The sequence below is a fragment of the Coregonus lavaretus genome (assembly GCF_964263955.1).
Source record: "Coregonus lavaretus genome assembly, chromosome: 5".
Classification (NCBI taxonomy): Eukaryota; Metazoa; Chordata; class Actinopteri; order Salmoniformes; family Salmonidae; genus Coregonus; species Coregonus lavaretus.
The window spans coordinates 48683775-48691765 of record NC_139992.1 but is presented as its reverse complement, the minus strand read 5'-3'; the positions used below and the strand labels follow the sequence as shown (position 1 = coordinate 48691765).

The following is a 7991-nucleotide window of genomic DNA, read 5'->3' as shown; positions in this document are numbered from 1 at the left end:
TCACTTCTTCAGTAGGAATTTCATCCCGAGTCCTTTGAGTCCCTTGAGGAACCCACTAGATTCAGGGTTTGAGGCCAGATATTCTGCAGCTCTAAATTCAAAAAGCCCTTTGCCCCCTCCCTTGCGCAGCTCCTTGTCGTGGATGAAGCCGGCGAACATCTGTGTGTCCATGAAGAGTTGCAGGAACAGCGGGAGGGGTGGGACTTGCGGAAGCTCTCCCTCTGGAGCTCCCGAGCCCGGCTGGCACTGCTCTCGCCAATGTGGAGGGAGTAGTGGCCCACCAGCTCTACAAAGAAATGCACAAAGGCCTCCGACACCAGGGAGCTCAGCCCACACTGCTGGCCTCCTGTGCAGTCTCCTTCATCTTGCCGCAGTATCTGCTCTCTCTCCTCCAGGATCTGCAGCAGTGCAGCCTGAAGCTTACTTGGCAAGATACAGTCCTCATCACCAAGCTGTTTGACAAACTTGTCCGTGCATAAATCCACAATAAGCACCTCCTCTATGGGCAGCTCCAGAAGCTCGGGCAGGCAGGGCGCCAGTGCCCCCATGAGGAAGGGAGTGGGAGAGCAGCTAATGTCCAGCATGCTAGCGGGCAGCACGGGCACAAATGTATGCTGCCAGGTGAACGGGTAGAGCAGCGCCAGCGCGGCATGGCCACAACGAGACAGCACGCTGAGTTTGTCAGCAATGAAGATGACCCTCCTCTCCAGTAGCAGAGAGGCAAACACCTGTAGGAGTCTCCCAACGCTCAGGCACTGCAGCAGGCTCTCAAAGTCCACGTGCGCCAGCCTTGAGTCTACCGGCCGATACAGCGTCAGCACCTCATTTCCTGAGCCTGCGAGGAAGCTCTTGAGTGTGATGGTGCATCCAGGGGCGGGAAAAGGAGCCTCCATGACGCTATGCATGAAGGGGGACACTAGGGCTGGACAGATCTCCCTGCACCTCTCTACCTCCTCCAAGATCTTAGCAAACAGGTTGTAGCAGCCCATCCTGCTTACAATACAGTTAACTTCTTTTCCCCTTTCCGCTTGGCAGGATCTTACGACAGTAACAAAACCACCGGCTGCCATCCTCTCCCGTCAAGACAAAAGAGAAGGTTTCACTGTGAAGGTCTCCAGAAGGCCGCCAGTCCTGAGAGTCTGGGAAGCAGAACTTGGGAATGGCCTTCAGCCGGTCTTCTGCTTCACGGGAGTGACAAGAAGACTTCTCAAACTTGTTGGGAAACTGTTGCATGATCTCAGGGGAGTAGTTGTTTCCTGAGAAATGCTTGGGTAAGGCAGGTCTAGGGGGGGGGCTTCTGTAGGGGAGGGTGGTGTCGCTGCCAGCGAGGGTTCTGTCTCTGTGTCATGGTCCAGGGTTGGGGACGCCCGATGGGGAGACACATAGTAGGAGACGGCTTGACATCCTCATATGGGTTGTCTCTGGTCAGTGGTTCAGAGATAATGTCCTCATAAATGTTGTCGTCAGAGAAGGCGTGGTATAGGCCAGAGCGCTTGGCCTCACTTCCCAGTGTGTCCTGCTGCTCTGTCAACCGCACCACATCCTCAAACTCAAATGACTTCCTGCTATTTTTGTGTCTGGAAAACCCATTGCCACGGCTGACAGGACACAGGGGTGGTGGAGATCTAGGTGGGTGGGTTATGCCGTTGCTCTTGGTGTTGGACCCAGTGTGCTGGGGTGCTGTCTGCTCCTTGATACTGAAACGTCTGTTGTGGTTTCAGTGGCAGGTGAGTCACTGGACCAACAGCACTCTGAAGCTCTGCTGAGGTATTTCTTCCCTTCTCCCAGAACAACTAATCTCCCTCCAGCCTCCGCCAGAAGCTTCTTGAGGTGTAGAAATTCCCTGGGGGCAGGCTCTCTCCATGGTCATCCACTGACAGAGGTAGGGGTTTGGTCAACTTAACTTCCAACACACCACCCAACTTCAGTTCGCCATTGGTGGTGATGATCCTTTCTACTTGGAAGATGTTTGTAGTGTCTGTTGTAAGAGTTTGCGAAGGCGCTGTAAATGGCTTGGACTCTGATATTGCAGTTGAAGTCTTACTGAAACAGGAGTGATTCTGAGGGGGATCCGACTTTCTGCTGATGCCTGTGTGTATGCCCCGTGCTTGTAGGTTTTCCCTGAAATCTAAACCCAGGCTTTTGGCTTTAGAGAGGTTAGCTTTGCCGTGAGGTTCGCCTCTCCTACTGTCACTACATACTCCGTTACCCTGGACATCCTCTGAAAGAGATCGGGATGCAACTGGTGCAAGTGCTTTGACCCTATCAGCCTTCCCACCGCTGTCTGGTTGACAGAGGCCTTCCCACTGAGAGATCTTCTGCTTGATGTTGAGGCCTGGTTTGTGGGTTAGAGGCCTCCCTTGGTCATTGGTTAGAGGCCTCCCTGGGTCCTGGGTTAGAGGCCTCCCTGGGTCGTGGGTTAGAGGCCTCCCTGGGTCCTGGGTTAGAGGCCTCCCTGGGTCGTGGGTTAGAGGCCTCCCTGGGTCGTGGGTTAGAGGCCTCCCTGGGTCCTGGGTTAGAGGCCTCCCTGGGTCCTGGGTTAGAGGCCTCCCTGGGTCCTGGGTTAGAGGCCTCCCTGAGGAGGGTGCCTGTCAGGCCACAGTAGCCTGGCCCCGTCGTTATTTGTCACATGTTCCAAACACAACAGGTGTAGACCTAACAGTGAAATGGTTACTTACAAGCCCTTAACCAACAATGCAGTTTGAAGAAAGAATACCCAAAAAAATCACACACAAAAATAAAAAATAAAATAATACGAAATAAAAGTAACAAATAATGAAAGAGCAGCAGTAAAAAAACAATAGCGAGGCGATATACAGGGGGGTACCGGTACCGAGTCAATGTGTTAGTCGATTTAATAATAGTAATAACAGTAGGGAGGCTATATACAGGGGGTACCGGTACCGAGTCAATGTGCGGGGGCACCGGTTAGTCCAGGTAATTGAGGTAATATGTACATGTAGTTAGAGTTATTAAAGTGACTATGCATAGATAATAAACAGAGAGTAGCAGCAGCGTAAAAGGGGGGGGGGGGGGGGGGGATAGCCATTTGATTAGATGTTCAGGAGTCTTATGGCTTGGGGGTAGAAGCTGTTTAGAAGCCTCTTGGACCTAGACTTGGCGCTCCGGTACCGCTTGCCATGCGGTAGCAGAGAGAACAGTCTATGACTAAGGTGGCTGGAGTCTTTGACAATTTTTAGGGCCTAACACCGCCTGGTATAGAGGTCCAGGATGGAAGGAAGCTTGGCCCCAGTGATGTACTGGGCCGTACGCACTACCCTCTGTAGTGCCTTGCGGACGGAGGCCGAGCAGTTGCCATACCAGGCAGTGATGCAACCAGTCAGGATGCTCCCGATGGTGCAGCTGTAGAACCTTTTGAGGATCTGAGGACCCATGCCAAATCTTTGAGGGGGAAAGGCTTTGTCGTGCCCTCTTCACGACTCTCCTGGTGTGTTTGGACCATGATAGTTTGTTGGTGATGTGGACACAATGGGGGCGTGCTCAGTCCTCTTTTTTTTCCTGTAGTCCACAATCATATCCTCTGTCTTGATAACGTTGAGGGAGAGGTTGTTATCCTGGCACCACACGGCCAGGTCTCTGACCTCCTCCCTATAGGCTGTCTCATCGTTATCGGTGATCAGGCCTACCACTGTTGTGTCGTCGGCAAACTTAATGATGGTGTTGGAGTCGTGCCTGGCCATGCAGTCATGGGTGAACAGGGAGTACAGGAGTGGACTGAGCACGCACACCTGAGGGGCCCCCGTGTTGAGGATCAGTGTGGCAGATGTGTTGTTACCTACCTTTACCACCTGGGGGCGGCCCGTCAGGAAGTCCAGGATCCAGTTGCAGAGGGAGGTGTTTAGTCCCAGGGTCCTTAGCTTAGTGATGAGCTTTGATGGCACTATGGTGTTGAACGCTGAGCTGTAGTCAATTAATATAATTCTCACATAGGTGTTCCTTTTGTCCAGGTGTGAAAGGGCAGTGTGGAGCGCAATAGAGATTGCATCATCTGTGGATCTGTTGGGGCTGTATGCTAATTATGGTGGGTCTAGGGTTTCTGGGATAATTGTGTTGATGTGAGCCATGACTAGCCTTTCAAAGCACTTCATGGCTACAGACGTGAGTGCTACGGGTCAGTAGCCATTTAGGCAGGTTACCTTAGTGTTCTTGGGCAAAGGGACTATGATAGTCTGCTTGAAACATGTTGGTATTACAGACTCAGACAGGGAGAGGTTGAAAATGTCAGTGAAGACACTTGCCAGTTGGTCAGCGCATGCTCGGAGTACACGTCCTGGTAATCCGTCTGGCCCTGCGGCCTTGTGAATGTTGACCTATTTAAAGGTCTTACTCACATCGTCTACAGAGAGCGTGATCACACAGTCGTCCAGAACAGCTGATGCTCTCATGCATGTTTCAGTGTTACTTACCTCAAAGCGAACATATAAGTAATTTAGCTAGTCTGGTAGGCTCGTGTCACTGGGCAGCTCGCGGCTGTTCTTCCCTTTGTAGTCTGTAATGGTTTGCAAGCCCTGCCACATCCGACGAGCGTCAGAGCCGGTGTAGTACGATTAGATCATGTGACAGATCATGTGACACTAAGATTGCACACAGGTGGACTTTATTTAACTAATTATGTGACTTCTGAAGGTAATTGGTTGCACCAGATCTTATGTAGGGGCTTCATAGCATAACACACCACTTTTCCGTTATTCATTTTTTTGACTTTTTTGAAACAAGTTCTTTTTTTAATTTCACTTCACCAATTTGGACTATTTTGTGTATGTCCATTACATGAAATCCAAATAAAAATCCATTTAAATTACAGGTTGTAATGCAACAAAATAGGAAAAATGCCAAGGGGATGAATAATTTTGCAAGGCACTATAGCCTATAACTAGTGCCAATACCCACTGGGCACACACTAGTTGAATCAACATTGTTTCCACATCATTTTAATGACATTACTTTGAACCAACGTGGAATGAATGTTGAATTGACGTCTGTGCCCGGTGGGTCGTTTATTCTGGTCAGGTTTGTAGAGGAGTAACTCCTGGCCCTACTCATAGATACTAACGAGTGGCTTCTCCCACTGTGTCCGTTGTTTTTTGTGTCCCAAACTGTGTCCCATGTTTTAGCAGTACTGGGAAGGAAATATCAGAGCTCTCTGCAGAATTTCGGCTGTTGTGGCTGCCTCACTAATATGCTAGTTATGTAAAAACACTAAATGGCTCTCACAATGCAACAGATAAACAGAGGAGAGATAAACAACTCTCCTCTGAGTGCATGTCTGTTCCATTTGTAGAGATTATTCAAGTTCAAGTGTATTGAACTTTTTGTGTTTTGAGAGACGGTAAACAGCTGGCATATCTGTGAAAAGGGAGGCTAGCATAAAAGAGTTGACACTAAGTTAAATATATTTTTGTGGTTTTGTTTGCTTTTATTGAACTGAAAGAAACAGAGCAATACCCAACCAAATCCCTTCTCATAGTACAGTCGTGGTCAAAGTTTTGAGAATGACACAAGTATTGGTCTTCACAAAGTTTGCTGCTTCAGTGTTTTTAGATATTTTTGTCAGATGTTACTATGACATACTGAAGTATAATTACAAGCATTCCATAAGTGTCAATGGCTTTTTTTGACAATTACATTAAGTTTATGCAAAGAGTCAATATTTGCAGTATTGACCCTTCTTTTTCAAGACCTCTGCAATCCACCCTGGCATGCTGTCAATTAACTTCTGGGCCACATCCTGACTGATGGCAGCCCATTCTTGCATAATCAATGCTTGGAGTTTGTCAGAATTTGTGGGTTTTTGTTTGTCCACCCGCCTCTTGAGGATTGACCACAAGTTCTCATTTGGATTAAGGTCTGGGGAGCTTCCTGGCCATGGACCCAAAATGTTGATGTTTTGTTCCCCGAGCCACTTAGTTATCACTTTTGCCTTATGGCAAGGTGCTCCATCATGCTGGAAAAGGCATTGTTCGTCACCAAACTGTTCTTGGATGGTTGGGAGAAGTTGCTCTCGGAGGATGTGTTGGTACCATTCTTTATTCATGGCTGTGTTCTTAGGCAAAATTGTGAGTGAGCCCACTCCCTTGGCTGAGAAGCAACCCCACACATGAATGGTCTCAGGATGCTTTACTGTTGGCATGACACAGGACTGATGGTAGCGCTCACCTTGTCTTCTCCGGACAAGCTTTTTTCCGGATGCCCCAAACAATCGGAAAGGGGATTCATCAGAGAAAATGACTTTACCCCAGTACTCAGCAGTCCAATCCCTGTACCTTTTGCAGAATATCAGTCTGTCCCTGATGTTTTTCCTGGAGAGAAGTGGCTTCCTCGCTGCCCTTCTTGACACCAGGCCATCCTCCAAAAGTCTTCGCCTCACTGTGCGTGCAGATGCACTCACACCTGCCTGCTGCCATTCCTGAGCAAGCTCTGCACTGGTGGTGCCCCGATCCCGCAGCTGAATCAACTTTAGGAGACGGTCCTGGCGCTTGCTGGACTTTCTTGGGCGCCCTGAAGCCTTCTTCACAACAATTGAACCTCTTTCCTTGAAGTTCTTGATGATCCGATAAATGGTTGAATTAGGTGCAATCTTACTAGCAGCAATATCCTTGCCTGTGAAGCCCTTTTTGTGCAAAGCAATGATGACGGCACGTGTTTCCTTGCAGGTAACCATGGTTAACAGAGGAAGAACAATGATTTCAAGCACCACCCTCCTTTTAAAGCTTCCAGTCTGTTATTCTAACTCAATCAGCATGATAGAGTGATCTCCAGCCTTGTCCTCGTCAACACTCTCACCTGTGTTAACGAGATAATCACTGACATGATGTCAGCTGGTCCTTTTGTGGCAGGGCTGAAATACAGTGGAGATGTTTTTTGGGGATTACGTTCATTTTCATGGCAAAGAGGGACTTTGCAATTAATTGCAATTCATCTGATCACTCTTCATAACATTCTGGAGTAAATGCAAATTGCCATCATCAAAACTGAGGCAGCAGACTTTATAAAAATTAGTATTTGTGTCATTCTCAAAACTTTTGACCACGACTGTACAATTTTAGCGATGAGAAAAATAGTTTTTTTAACTCATGTCTTGTACCTTTATATAGGGCTACTTCATACAGTACATTATTGAACACGTTTTGTTTCATTTCATTCACTATTACACCATTTGGACTCACAGAATAATATTTACAGTTCAACACTATTGAAAACAAACATACAATATCTTAACATAAGGGCCAGTTATAAACATTTAAGAAATGTTACTATATTGTACAAACCGTTATTTATAGTACAAACTGTTATTATAACTGTTACATCAAACGCTAAACTGGTGAATGCTCCCTCTAATGAATATGTACCGTATACTGCATCATAGAAGAAACAGCCATAAAACATTAAAATAAAAAATATATTTTTCAATGTATTCAGATACTTTATAAAATGCTTTGTATTTGTTCGTAAGCCGAAGTGGGCCACAATGACTTTGCATAGATCATTGTTTGAAGAAGTAGGTGTCACCTTATGAATTGTATACAGCAGCATACAATAGAAGAAGAAAATATTGTATTGTTCAATAATATTGTCCATTATATTATGTGACCATTCAGTTCCAGAGGATACATATGGAATGGATGCATTTTGGCCAGGGCATCTCCCATGATGCCTTTCTCTGTTTGAATATTGGGGTGTATTCATTAGAGCAAGACCGTAGCAAATAGTTGCAAAACGTTTCACAACAGAAATCGTTTACTCCTAACAGAAACAATAGTTTCTATTGGACAAATTCAGGTAGGTCACTCCCCGTTTCAGTCTGTTTGCTTCTGTTGGGTTCCGTTTGGTTAGTTTGGTTCCTAGTGAATACACCCCTGTGTTGACTAGGTGTCCGGCGCATTCAGGAATTCTGGGTGGAAGTTGTCTGTAGGCACAAATCTAGGATCGGTTTACCCTCCCAAAAATCCTCATCTTAACCATTAGCAGGG

At 47.1% G+C, this 7991-nt stretch overlaps 1 pseudogene across 1 annotated transcript; it reads right to left on the bottom strand.

Annotated features, from left to right (window-relative positions):
- On the bottom strand, positions 1-7974 carry LOC311129297 (DENN domain-containing protein 2C-like; annotated as a pseudogene). Its single transcript has 3 exons — positions 7957-7974; positions 1327-2588; positions 1-1256 (listed from the first exon to the last, which is right to left on the bottom strand). The product of its transcript is annotated as a DENN domain-containing protein 2C-like (transcript).
- Positions 7975-7991: the final 17 nt, after the last annotated feature.